At 34.8% G+C, this 14,468-nt stretch overlaps 2 non-coding genes across 2 annotated transcripts; both read left to right on the forward strand.

Annotated features, from left to right (window-relative positions):
* The first annotated feature begins 4,475 nt into the window (after positions 1-4,475).
* TRNAN-AUU (transfer RNA asparagine (anticodon AUU)) lies at positions 4,476-4,549 on the forward strand. Its single transcript has one exon. It is a non-coding gene; the product is annotated as a tRNA-Asn (tRNA).
* A 9,281-nt stretch (positions 4,550-13,830) lies between these two features.
* On the forward strand, positions 13,831-13,904 carry TRNAN-AUU (transfer RNA asparagine (anticodon AUU)). Its single transcript has one exon. It is a non-coding gene; the product is annotated as a tRNA-Asn (tRNA).
* The last annotated feature ends 564 nt before the right edge of the window (positions 13,905-14,468 follow it).

The raw sequence follows: 14,468 nt of genomic DNA on the forward strand, positions 1-14,468 counted from the left end.
AAGTGCAAGAGATCCTGAAGCACTCACTCATCATGGGAAAGTACCAATGTGTTTCTTCGTTGGTTGATAGAAGAAACATCTTACAAAAACTCTCCAGATTATTGACTTTTTTAAGTTTTTCTAGGAAACGTCTTAGATGAATGCTTATTAGCATTTGTCAGTATGTACTTTTGCAAAGTGTCTCTGTGGCGCAATCAGTTAGTGTGTACGGCTATTAACCAAAAGGTTGGTGGTTCAATCCCACCCAGGGACGTAATTGACCTTGTTATCAGATTTTGGTGATCTTTAAGTAGACAAGTCAAATTTCATACCCCCTGTTATTGTGTAGGGTACCTGGCCTTCTCAGATGTAATCAGAGTTAGATTTGATTCAGTGATTTTATAAAAAACTGCTAGGAAGCACAATTTAGCAGTGGGTTGCAGAGAAAAAAAATATGCTGGCAGAAAAATCCAATTGAGTGATTAAACAGCTCTTCATTTTCTGACTTTATTTTTATGCTAACAAATTTGTTCTCTGAAAAGTGTCCACAAAGCCAAGTCTCTGATTAATAATAGGGTAAAGAAAATTAAGTGGATTTTTGAAAGAAAACAATACTGTCAATATACTATCAAAACAAATTAAAATGGTAAAAGTTATTGTACTTTAAGTAAAAATAAAAGAGCCAAAATATCAATCCCAGTTTTGGATTACTTTAATTAACAAAAAAAATGCATATAGCAAAGGATAGTTTCAATCTGCCTACCTCTGGGTTATGGGCCCAGCATGCTTCCATTGCAGTACTCTGCTGCACATGTAAGTGCAAGAGATCCTGAAGCACTCACTCATCATGGGAAAGTACCAATGTGTTTCTTCGTTGGTTGATGGAAGAAACATCTTACAAAAACTCTCCAGATTATTGACTTTTTAAAGTTTTTCTAGGAAACGTTTTAGATGAATGCTTATTAGCCTTTGTCAGTATGCACTTTCGCAAAGTGTCTATGTGGCGCAATCAGTTAGTGTATATAGCTATTAACTAAAAGGTTGGTGGTTCAATCCCACCCAGGGATGTAATTGATCTTGTTATCAGATTTTGGTGATCTTTAAGTAGACAAGTCAAAATTTCAAACCCCCTCTTATGGTGTAGGGTACCTGGCCTTCTCTGATGTAATCAGAGTTAGATTTGATTCATTGATTTTATAAAAACAGCGAGGAAGCACAATTTAGCAGTGGTTTGCAGAGAAAAAAAATATGCTGGCAGAAAAATCCAATTGAGTGATTAAACAGCTCTTCATTTTCTGGCTTTATTTTTATGCTAACAAATTTGTTCTCTGAAAAGTGTCCACAAAGCCAAGTCTCTGATTAACACCTTTGTAAGGATGGTTTTTCACCTATTACTAAATTAAACTTGCTTCATTGGAAAGGCAGCAAGATGCATCCTCATTTCAATGTCTACTGAAATAATACAAGTTGACACCAGGAAACATTAACGCCACTGCATCCTTGCTGCTTTCTCATGTGGAAGTCTGTTTAATGCAAAAACAAGGTGATATCTAATTATCACACAGGTAAGGAATAAAGAAAATCTTTATTTAAGGGTGAAGATGTTTCTCACAAAATCGTTGCCCCAATGCATCACTGAAATTCAAGCTGGAAAGATGATTTTAATATATCACTTGTACATTTTGTATTGCTCTTCTGGTGACAATGTAGTTTGTTTTTGTCAATTACCATTTTAATAATAGGGTAAAGAAAATTAAGTGGATTTTTGAAAGAAAACAATACTGTCAATATACTATTAAAACAAATTAAAATGGTAAAAGTTATTGTACTTTAAGTAAAAATAAAAGAGCCAAAATATCAATCCCAGTTTTGATTACTTAAATTAACAAAAAAAAAGCATATAGCAGAGGATAGTTTCAATCTGCCTACCTCTGGGTTATGGGCCCAGCATGCTTCCATTGCTGTACTCTGCTGCACATGTAAGTGCAAGAGATCCTGAAGCACTCACTCATCATGGGAAAGTACCAATGTGTTTCTTCGTTGGTTGATGGAAGAAACATCTTACAAAAACTCTCCAGATTATTGACTTTTTAAAGTTTTTCTAGGAAACGTTTTAGATGAATGCTTATTAGCATTTGTCAGTATGTACTTTTGCAAAGTGTCTCTGTGGCGCAATCAGTTAGTGTGTACGGCTATTAACCAAAAGGTTAGTGGTTCAATCCCACCCAGGGACGTAATTGACCTTGTTATCAGATTTTGGTGATCTTTAAGTAGACAAGTCAAATTTCATACCCCCTGTTATTGTGTAGGGTACCTGGCCTTCTCTGATGTAATCAGAGTTAGATTTGATTCAGTGATTTTATAAAAAAAGCTAGGAAGCACAATTTAGCAGTGGGTTGCAGAGAAAAAAAATATGCTGGCAGAAAAATCCAATTGAGTGATTAAACAGCTCTTTATTTTCTGGCTTTATTTTTATGCTAACAAATTTGTTCTCTGAAAAGTGTCCACAAAGCCAAGTCTCTGATTAACACCTTTGTAAGGATGGTTTTTCACCTATTACTAAATTAAACTTGCTTCATTGGAAAGGCAGCAAGATGCATCCTCATTTCAATGTCTACTGAAATAATACAGGTTGACACCAGGAAACATTAACGCCACTGCATCCTTGCTGCTTTCTCATGTGGAAGTCTGTTTAATGTGAAAACAAGGTGATATCTAATTAGCACACAGGTAAGGAATTAAGAATATCTTTATTTAAGGGTGAAGATGTTTCTCACAAAATCGTTGCCCCAATGCATCATTGAAATTCAAGCTGGAAAGATGATTTTAATATATCACTTGTACATTTTGTATTGCTCTTCTGGTGACAATGTAGTTTGTTTTTGTCAATTACCATTTTAATAATAGGGTAAAGAAAATGAAGTGGATTTTTGAAAGAAAACAATACTGTCAATATACTATTAAAACAAATTAAAATGGTAAAAGTTATTGTACTTTAAGTAAAAATAAAAGAGCCAAAATATCAATCCCAGTTTTGGAATACTTTAATTAACAAACAAAAAAATGCATATAGCCGAGGATAGTTTCAATCTGCCTACCTCTGGGTTATGGGCCCAGCATGCTTCCATTGCTGTACTCTGCTGCACATGTAAGTGCAAGAGATCCTGAAGCACTCACTCATCATGGGAAAGTACCAATGTGTTTCTTCGTTGGTTGATAGAAGAAACATCTTACAAAAACTCTCCAGATTATTGACTTTATTAAGTTTTTCTAGGAAACGTTTTAGATGAATGCTTATTAGCCTTTGTCAGTATGTACTTTTGCAAAGTGTCTCTGTGGCGCAATCAGTTAGTGTGTACAGCTATTAACCAAAAGGTTGGTGGTTCAATCCCACCCAGGGACGTAATTGACCTTGTTATCAGATTTTGGTGATATTTAAGTAGACAAGTCAAAATTTCAAACCCCCTCTTATTGTGTAGGGTACCTGGCCTTCTCTGATGTAATCAGAGTTAGATTTGATTCAGTGATTTTATAAAAACATCTAGGAAGCACAATTTAGCAGTGGGTTGCAGAGAAAAAGAAATATGCTTGCAAAAAAATCAAATTGCTTGATTTAACAGCTCTTAATTTTCTTGCTTTGTTTTTATGCTAACAAATTTGTTCTCTGAAAAGTGTCCACAAAGCCAAGTCTCTGATTAACACCTTTGTAGGGATGGTTTTTCACCTATTACTAAATTAAACTTGCTTCATTGGAAAGGCAGCAAGATGCATCCTCATTTCAATGTCTACTGAAATAATACAGGTTGACACCAGGAAACATTAACGCCACTGCATCCTTGCTGCTTTCTCATGTGGAAGTCTGTTTAATGTGAAAACAAGGTGATATCTAATTAGCACACAGGTAAGGAATTACGAAAATCTTTATTTAAGGGTGAAGATGTTTCTCACAAAATTGTTGCCCCAATGCATCATTGAAATTCAAGCTGGAAAGATGATTTTAATATATCACTTGTACATTTTGTATTGCTCTTCTGGTGACAATGTAGTTTTTTTTGTCAATTACCATTTTAATAACAGGGTAAAGAAAATTAAGTGGATTTTTGAAAGAAAACTATACTGTCAATATACTATTAAAACAAATTAAAATGGTAAAAGTTATTGTACTTTAAGTAAAAATAAAAGAGCAAAAATATCAATCCCAGTTTTGATTACTTAAATTAACAAAAAAAATGCATATAGCAAAGGATAGTTTCAATCTGCCTACCTCTGGGTTATGGGTCCAGCATGCTTCCATTGCAGTACTCTGCTGCACATGTAAGTGCAAGAGATCCTGAAGCACTCACTCATCATGGGAAAGTACCAATGTGTTTATTCGTTGGTTGATGGAAGAAACATCTTACAAAAACTCTCCAGATTATTGATTTTTTTATGTTTTTTTAGGAAACGTTCTAGATGTATGCTTATTAGCCTTTGTCAGTATGCACTTTTTGCAAAGTGTCTCTGTGGCGCAATCGGTTAGTGTGTTCGGCTATTAACCGAAAGGTTGGTGGTTCAATCCCACCCAGGGACGTAATTAAACTTGTGATCAGATTTTGGTGATATTTAAGTAGACAAGTCAAAATTTCAAACCCCCTCTTATGGTGTAGAGTACATGGCCTTCTCTGATGTAATCAGAGTTAGATTTGATTCAGTGATTTTATAAAAAAACAGCTAGGAAGCACAATTTAGCAGTGGGTTGCAGAGAAAAAAAATATGCTGGCAGAAAAATCCAATCGAGTGATTAAACAGCTCTTCATTTTCTGGCTTTATTTTTATGCTAACAAATTTGTTCTCTGAAAAGTGTCCACAAAGCCAAGTCTCTGATTAACACCTTTGTAAGGATGGTTTTTCACCTATTACTAAATTAAACTTGCTTCATTGGAAAGGCAGCAAGATGCATCCTCATTTCAATGTCTACTGAAATAATACAAGTTGACACCAGGAAACATTAACGCCACTGCTTCCTTGCTGCTTTCTCATGTGGAAGTCTGTTTAATGTGAAAACAAGGTGATATCTAATTAGCACACAGGTAAGGAATTAAGAAAATCTTTATTTAAGGGTGAAGATGTTTCTCACAAAATCGTTGCCCCAATGCATCATTGAAATTCAAGCTGGAAAGATGATTTTAATATATCACTTGTACATTTTGTATTGCTCTTCTGGTGACAATGTAGTTTGTTTTTGTCAATTACCATTTTAATAATAGGGTAAAGAAAATGAAGTGGATTTTTGAAAGAAAACAATACTGTCAATATACTATTAAAACAAATTAAAATGGTAAAAGTTATTGTACTTTAAGTAAAAATAAAAGAGCCAAAATATCAATCCCAGTTTTGGATTACTTTAATTAACAAAAAAAAATGCATATAGCAGAGGATAGTTTCAATCTGCCTACCTCTGGGTTATGGGCCCAGCATGCTTCCATTGCTGTACTCTGCTGCACATGTAAGTGCAAGAGATCCTGAAGCACTCACTCATCATGGGAAAGTACCAATGTGTTTCTTCGTTGGTTGATAGAAGAAACATTTTACAAAAACGCTCCAGATTATTGACTTTTTTAAGTTTTTCTAGGAAACGTTTTAGATGAATGCTTATTAGCATTTGTCAGTATGTACTTTTGCAAAGTGTATCTGTGGCGCAATCAGTTAGTGTGTACGGCTATTAACCAAAAGGTTGGTGGTTCAATCCCACCCAGGGAAGTAATTGACCTTGTTATCAGATTTTGGTGATCTTTAAGTAGACAAGTCAAATTTCATACCCCCTGTTATGGTGTAGGGTACCTGGCCTTCTCTGATGTAATCAGAGTTAGATTTGATTCAGTGATTTTATAAAAACATCTAGGAAGCACAATTTAGCAGTGGGTTGCAGAGAAAAAGAAATATGCTGGCAAAAAAATCAAATTGCGTGATTAAACAGCTCTTCATTTTCTGGCTTTATTTTTATGCTAACAAATTTGTTCTCTGAAAAGTGTCCACAAAGCCAAGTCTCTGATTAACACCTTTGTAGGGATGGTTTTTCACCTATTACTAAATTAAACTTGCTTCATTGGAAAGGCAGCAAGATGCATCCTCATTTCAATGTCTACTGAAATAATACAGGTTGACACCAGGAAACATTAACGCCACTGCATCCTTGCTGCTTTCTCATGTGGAAGTCTGTTTAATGTGAAAACAAGGTGATATCTAATTAGCACACAGGTAAGGAATTAAGAAAATCTTTATTTAAGGGTGAAGATGTTTCTCACAAAATTGTTGCCCCAATGCATCATTGAAATTCAAGCTGGAAAGATGATTTTAATATATCACTTGTACATTTTGTATTGCTCTTCTGGTGACAATGTAGTTTTTTTTGTCAATTACCATTTTAATAATAGGGTAAAGAAAATTAAGTGGATTTTTGAAAGAAAACTATACTGTCAATATACTATTAAAACAAATTAAAATGGTAAAAGTTATTGTACTTTAAGTAAAAATAAAAGAGCAAAAATATCAATCCCAGTTTTGATTACTTAAATTAACAAAAAAAAATGCATACAGCAAAGGATAGTTTCAATCTGCCTACCTCTGGGTTATGGGTCCAGCATGCTTCCATTGCAGTACTCTGCTGCACATGTAAGTGCAAGAGATCCTGAAGCACTCACTCATCATGGGAAAGTACCAATGTGTTTATTCATTGGTTGATGGAAGAAACATCTTACAAAAACTCTCCAGATTATTGATTTTTTAATGTTTTTCTAGGAAACGTTCTAGATGTATGCTTATTAGCCTTTGTCAGTATGTACTGTTTGCAAAGTGTCTCGGTGGCGCAATCGGTTAGTGTGTTCGGCTATTAACCAAAAGGTTGGTGGTTCAATCCCACCCAGGGACGTAATTGACCTTGTGATCAGATTTTGGTGATATTTAAGTAGACAAGTCAAAATTTCAAACCCACTCTTATTGTGTAGGGTACCTGGCCTTCTCTGATGTAATCAGAGTTAGATTTGATTCAGTGATTTTATAAAAAACAGCTAGGAAGCACAATTTAGCAGTGGGTTGCAGAGAAAAAAAATATGCTGGCAGAAAAATCCAATTGAGTGATTAAACAGCTCTTCATTTTCTGGAATTTATTTTTATGCTAACAAATTTGTTCTCTGAAAAGTGTCCACAAAGCCAAGTCTCTGATTAACACCTTTGTAAGGATGGTTTTTCACCTATTACTAAATTAAACTTGCTTCATTGGAAAGGCAGCAAGATGCATCCTCATTTCAATGTCTACTGAAATAATACAGGTTGACACCAGGAAACATTAACGCCACTGCATCCTTGCTGCTTTCTCATGTGGAAGTCTGTTTAATGTGAAAACAAGGTGATATCTAATTAGCACACAGGTAAGGAATTACGAAAATCTTTATTTAAGGGTGAAGATGTTTCTCACAAAATTGTTGCCCCAATGCATCATTGAAATTCAAGCTGGAAAGATGATTTTAATATATCACTTGTACATTTTGTATTGCTCTTCTGGTGACAATGTAGTTTGTTTTTGTCAATTACCATTTTAATAATAGGGTAAAGAAAATGAAGTGGATTTTTGAAAGAAAACAATACTGTCAATATACTATTAAAACAAATTAAAATGGTAAAAGTTATTGTACTTTAAGTAAAAATAAAAGAGCCAAAATATCAATCCCAGTTTTGGATTACTTTAATTAACAAAAAAAAAATGCATATAGCAGAGGATAGTTTCAATCTGCCTACCTCTGGGTTATGGGCCCAGCATGCTTCCATTGCAGTACTCTGCTGCACATGTAAGTGCAAGAGATTCTGAAGCACTCACTCATCATGGGAAAGTACCAATGTGTTTCTTCGTTGGTTGATGGAAGAAACATCTTACAAAAACTCTCCAGATTATTGACTTTTTAAAGTTTTTCTAGGAAACGTTTTAGATGAATGCTTATTAGCCTTTGTCAGTATGAACTTTTGCAAAGTGTCTCTGTGGCGCAATCAGTTAGTATGTACGGCTATTAACCAAAAGGTTGGTGGTTCAATCCCACCCAGGGACCTAATTGACCTTGTTATCAGATTTTGGTGATTTTTAAGTAGACAAGTCAAATTTCATACCCCCTGTTATGGTGTAGGGTACCTGGCCTTCTCTGATGTAATCAGAGTTAGATTTGATTCAGTGATTTTATAAAAACATCTAGGAAGCACAATTTAGCAGTGGGTTGCAGAGAAAAAGAAATATGCTGGCAAAAAAATCAAATTGCGTGATTAAACAGCTCTTCATTTTCTGGCTTTATTTTTATGCTAACAAATTTGTTCTCTGAAAAGTGTCCACAAAGCCAAGTCTCTGATTAACACCTTTGTAGGGATGGTTTTTCACCTATTACTAAATTAAACTTGCTTCATTGGAAAGGCAGCAAGATGCATCCTCATTTCAATGTCTACTGAAATAATACAGGTTGACACCAGGAAACATTAACGCCACTGTATCCTTGCTGCTTTCTCATGTGGAAGTCTGTTTAATGTGAAAACAAGGTGATATCTAATTAGCACACAGGTAAGGAATTACGAAAATCTTTATTTAAGGGTGAAGATGTTTCTCACAAAATTGTTGCCCCAATGCATCATTGAAATTCAAGCTGGAAAGATGATTTTAATATATCACTTGTACATTTTGTATTGCTCTTCTGGTGACAATGTAGTTTGTTTTTGTCAATTACCATTTTAATAATAGGGTAAAGAAAATGAAGTGGATTTTTGAAAGAAAACAATACTGTCAATATACTATTAAAACAAATTAAAATGGTAAAAGTTATTGTACTTTAAGTAAAAATAAAAGAGCCAAAATATCAATCCCAGTTTTGGATTACTTTAATTAACAAAAAAAAAAATGCATATAGCAGAGGATAGTTTCAATCTGCCTACCTCTGGGTTATGGGCCCAGCATGCTTCCATTGCAGTACTCTGCTGCACATGTAAGTGCAAGAGATCCTGAAGCACTCACTCATCATGGGAAAGTACCAATGTGTTTCTTCGTTGGTTGATGGAAGAAACATCTTACAAAAACTCTCCAGATTATTGACTTTTTAAAGTTTTTCTAGGAAACGTTTTAGATGAATGCTTATTAGCCTTTGTCAGTATGAACTTTTGCAAAGTGTCTCTGTGGCGCAATCAGTTAGTATGTATGGCTATTAACCAAAAGGTTGGTGGTTCAATCCCACCCAGGGACCTAATTGACCTTGTTATCAGATTTTGGTGATCTTTAAGTAGACAAGTCAAATTTCATACCCCCTGTTATGGTGTAGGGTACCTGGCCTTCTCTGATGTAATCAGAGTTAGATTTGATTCAGTGATTTTATAAAAACATCTAGGAAGCACAATTTAGCAGTGGGTTGCAGAGAAAAAAAATATGCTGGCAAAAAAATCAAATTGCGTGATTAAACAGCTCTTCATTTTCTGGCTTTATTTTTATGCTAACAAATTTGTTCTCTGAAAAGTGTCCACAAAGCCAAGTCTCTGATTAACACCTTTGTAGGGATGGTTTTTCACCTATTACTAAATTAAACTTGCTTCATTGGAAAGGCAGCAAGATGCATCCTCATTTCAATGTCTACTGAAATAATACAGGTTGACACCAGGAAACATTAACGCCACTGCATCCTTGCTGCTTTCTCATGTGGAAGTCTGTTTAATGTGAAAACAAGGTGATATCTAATTAGCACACAGGTAAGGAATTAAGAAAATCTTTATTTAAGGGTGAAGATGTTTCTCACAAAATTGTTGCCCCAATGCATCATTGAAATTCAAGCTGGAAAGATGATTTTAATATATCACTTGTACATTTTGTATTGCTCTTCTGGTGACAATGTAGTTTGTTTTTGTCAATTACCATTTTAATAATAGGGTAAAGAAAATGAAGTGGATTTTTGAAAGAAAACAATACTGTCAATATACTATTAAAACAAATTAAAATGGTAAAAGTTATTGTACTTTAAGTAAAAATAAAAGAGACAAAATATCAATCCCAGTTTTGGATTACTTTAATTAACAAAAAAAAATGCATATAACAGAGGATAGTTTCAATCTGCCTACCTCTGGGTTATGGGCCCAGCATGCTTCCATTGCAGTACTCTGCTGCACATGTAAGTTCAAGAGATCCTGAAGCACTCACTCATCATGGGAAAGTACCAATGTGTTTCTTCGTTGGTTGATGGAAGAAACATCTTACAAAAACTCTCCAGATTATTGACTTTTTAAAGTTTTTCTAGGAAACGTTTTAGATGAATGCTTATTAGCCTTTGTCAGTATGGACTTTCGCAAAGTGTCTCTGTGGCGCAATCAGTTAGTATGTACGGCTATTAACCAAAAGGTTGGTGATTCAATCCCACCCAGGGACCTAATTGACCTTGTTATCAGATTTTGGTAATCTTTAAGTAGACAAGTCAAATTTCATACCCCCTGTTATGGTGTAGGGTACCTGGCCTTCTCTGATGTAATCAGAGTTAGATTTGATTCAGTGATTTTATAAAAACATCTAGGAAGCACAATTTAGCAGTGGGTTGCAGAGAAAAAGAAATATGCTGGCAAAAAAATCAAATTGCGTGATTAAACAGCTCTTTATTTTCTGGCTTTATTTTTATGCTAACAAATTTGTTCTCTGAAAAGTGTCCACAAAGCCAAGTCTCTGATTAACACCTTCGTAAGGATGGTTTTTCACCTATTACTAAATTAAACTTGCTTCATTGGAAAGGCAGCAAGATGCATCCTCATTTCAATGTCTACTGAAATAATACAGGTTGACACCAGGAAACATTAACGCCACTGCATCCTTGCTGCTTTCTCATGTGGAAGTCTGTTTAATGTGAAAACAAGGTGATATCTAATTAGCACACAGGTAAGGAATTAAGAAAATCTTTATTTAAGGGTGAAGATGTTTCTCACAAAATCGTTGCCCCAATGCATCATTGAAATTCAAGCTGGAAAGATGATTTTAATATATCACTTGTACATTTTGTATTGCTCTTCTGGTGACAATGTAGTTTGTTTTTGTCAATTACCATTTTAATAATAGGGTAAAGAAAATTAAGTGGATTTTTGAAAGAAAACAATACTGTCAATATACTATTAAAACAAATTAAAATGGTAAAAGTTATTGTACTTTAAGTAAAAATAAAAGAGCCAAAATATCAATCCCAGTTTTGGATTACTTAAATTAACAAACAAAAAAATGCATATAGCAGAGGATAGTTTCAATCTGCCTACCTCTGGGTTATGGGCCCAGCATGCTTCCATTGCTGTACTCTGCTGCACATGTAAGTGCAAGAGATCCTGAAGCACTCACTCATCATGGGAAAGTACCAATGTGTTTCTTCGTTGGTTGATAGAAGAAACATCTTACAAAAACTCTCCAGATTATTGACTTTTTTAAGTTTTTCTAGGAAACGTTTTAGATGAATGCTTATTAGCATTTGTCAGTATGTACTTTTTGAAAAGTGTCTCTGTGGCGCAATCAGTTAGTGTGTACGGCTATTAACCAAAAGGTTGGTGGTTCAATCCCACCCAGGGACGTAATTGAACTTGTTATCAGATTCTGGTGATCTTTTAGTAGACAAGTCAAATTTCATACCCCCTGTTATGGTGTAGGGTACCTGGCCTTCTCTGATGTAATCAGAGTTAGATTTGATTCAGTGATTTTATAAAAAACAGCTAGGAAGCACAATTTAGCAGTGGGTTGCAGAGAAAAAAAATATGCTGGCAGAAAAATCCAATCGAGTGATTAAACAGCTCTTCATTTTCTGGCTTTATTTTTATGCTAACAAATTTGTTCTCTGAAAAGTGTCCACAAAGCCAAGTCTCTGATTAACACCTTTGTAAGGATGGTTTTTCACCTATTACTAAATTAAACTTGCTTCATTGGAAAGGCAGCAAGATGCATCCTCATTTCAATGTCTACTGAAATAATACAAGTTGACACCAGGAAACATTAACGCCACTGCATCCTTGCTGCTTTCTCATGTGGAAGTCTGTTTAATGTGAAAACAAGGTGATATCTAATTAGCACACAGGTAAGGAATTAAGAAAATCTTTATTTAAGGGTGAAGATGTTTCTCACAAAATTGTTGACCCAATGCAACATTGAAATTCAAGCTGGAAAGATGATTTTAATATATCACTTGTACATTTTGTATTGCTCTTCTGGTGACAATGTAGTTTGTTTTTGTCAATTACCATTTTAATAATAGGGTAAAGAAAATGAAGTGGATTTTTGAAAGAAAACAATACTGTCAATATACTATTAAAACAAATTAAAATGGTAAAAGTTATTGTACTTTAAGTAAAAATAAAAGAGACAAAATATCAATCCCAGTTTTGGATTACTTTAATTAACAAAAAAAAAATGCATATAGCAGAGGATAGTTTCAATCTACCTACCTCTGGGTTATGGGCCCAGCATGCTTCCATTGCAGTACTCTGCTGCACATGTAAGTTCAAGAGATCCTGAAGCACTCACTCATCATGGGAAAGTACCAATGTGTTTCTTCGTTGGTTGATGGAAGAAACATCTTACAAAAACTCTCCAGATTATTGACTTTTTAAAGTTTTTCTAGGAAACGTTTTAGATGAATGCTTATTAGCCTTTGTCAGTATGGACTTTTGCAAAGTGTCTCTGTGGCGCAATCAGTTAGTATGTACGGCTATTAACCAAAAGGTTGGTGGTTCAATCCCACCCAGGGACCTAATTGACCTTGTTATCAGATTTTGGTGATCTTTAAGTAGACAAGTCAAATTTCATACCCCCTGTTATGGTGTAGGGTACCTGGCCTTCTCTGATGTAATCAGAGTTAGATTTGATTCAGTGATTTTATAAAAACATCTAGGAAGCACAATTTAGCAGTGGGTTGCAGAGAAAAAGAAATATGCTGGCAAAAAAATCAAATTGCGTGATTAAACAGCTCTTCGTTTTCTGGCTTTATTTTTATGCTAACAAATTTGTTCTCTGAAAAGTGTCCACAAAGCCATGTCTCTGATTAACACCTTTGTAGGGATGGTTTTTCACCTATTGCTAAATTAAACTTGCTTCATTGGAAAGGCAGCAAGATGTATCCTCATTTCAATGTCTACTGAAATAATACAGGTTGACACCAGGAAACATTAACGCCACTGCATCCTTGCTGCTTTCTCATGCGGAAGTCTGTTTAATGTGAAAACAAGGTGATATCTAATTAGCACACAGGTAAGGAATTAAGAAAATCTTTATTTAAGGGTGAAGATGTTTCTCACAAAATCGTTGCCCCAATGCATCATTGAAATTCAAGCTGGAAAGATGATTTTAATATATCACTTGTACATTTTGTATTGCTCTTCTGGTGACAATGTAGTTTGTTTTTGTCAATTACCATTTTAATAATAGGGTAAAGAAAATGAAGTGGATTTTTGAAAGAAAACAATACTGTCAATATACTATTAAAACAAATTAAAATGGTAAAAGTTATTGTACTTTAAGTAAAAATAAAAGAGCCAAAATATCAATCCCAGTTTTGGATTACTTTAATTAACAAACAAAAAAATGCATATAGCAGAGGATAGTTTCAATCTGCCTACCTCTGGGTTATGGGCCCAGCATGCTTCCATTGCAGTACTCTGCTGCACATGTAAGTGCAAGAGATTCTGAAGCACTCACTCATCATGGGAAAGTACCAATGTGTTTCTTCGTTGGTTGATGGAAGAAACATCTTACAAAAACTCTCCAGATTATTGACTTTTTAAAGTTTTTCTAGGAAACGTTTTAGATGAATGCTTATTAGCCTTTGTCAGTATGGACTAGTGCAAAGTGTCTCTGTGGCGCAATCGGTTAGTGTGTTTGGCTATTAACCAAAAGGTTGGTGGTTCAATCCCACCCAGGGACGTAATTAACCTTGTGATCAGATTTTGGTGATATTTAAGTAGACAAGTCAAAATTTCAAACCTCCTCTTATGGTGTAGGGTACATGGCCTTCTCTGATGTAATCAGAGTTAGATTTGATTCAGTGATTTTATAAAAAACAGCTAGAAAGCACAATTTAGCAGTGGGTTGCAGAGAAAAAAAATATGCTGGCAGAAAAATCCAATCGAGTGATTAAACAGCTCTTCATTTTTTGGCTTTATTTTTATGCTAACAAATTTGTTCTCTGAAAAGTGTCCACAAAGCCAAGTCTCTGATTAACACCTTTGTAAGGATGGTTTTTCACCTATTACTAAATTAAACTTGCTTCATTGGAAAGGCAGCAAGATGCATCCTCATTTCAATGTCTACTGAAATAATACAAGTTGACACCAGGAAACATTAACGCCACTGCATCCTTGCTGCTTTCTCATGTGGAAGTCTGTTTAATGTGAAAACAAGGTGATATCTAATTAGCACACAGGTAAGGAATTAAGAAAATCTTTATTTAAGGGTGAAGATGTTTCTCACAAAATCGTTGCCCCAATGC

Source organism: Pseudophryne corroboree, unplaced genomic scaffold, assembly GCF_028390025.1.
Source record: "Pseudophryne corroboree isolate aPseCor3 unplaced genomic scaffold, aPseCor3.hap2 scaffold_472, whole genome shotgun sequence".
Taxonomy (NCBI): domain Eukaryota; kingdom Metazoa; phylum Chordata; class Amphibia; order Anura; family Myobatrachidae; genus Pseudophryne; species Pseudophryne corroboree.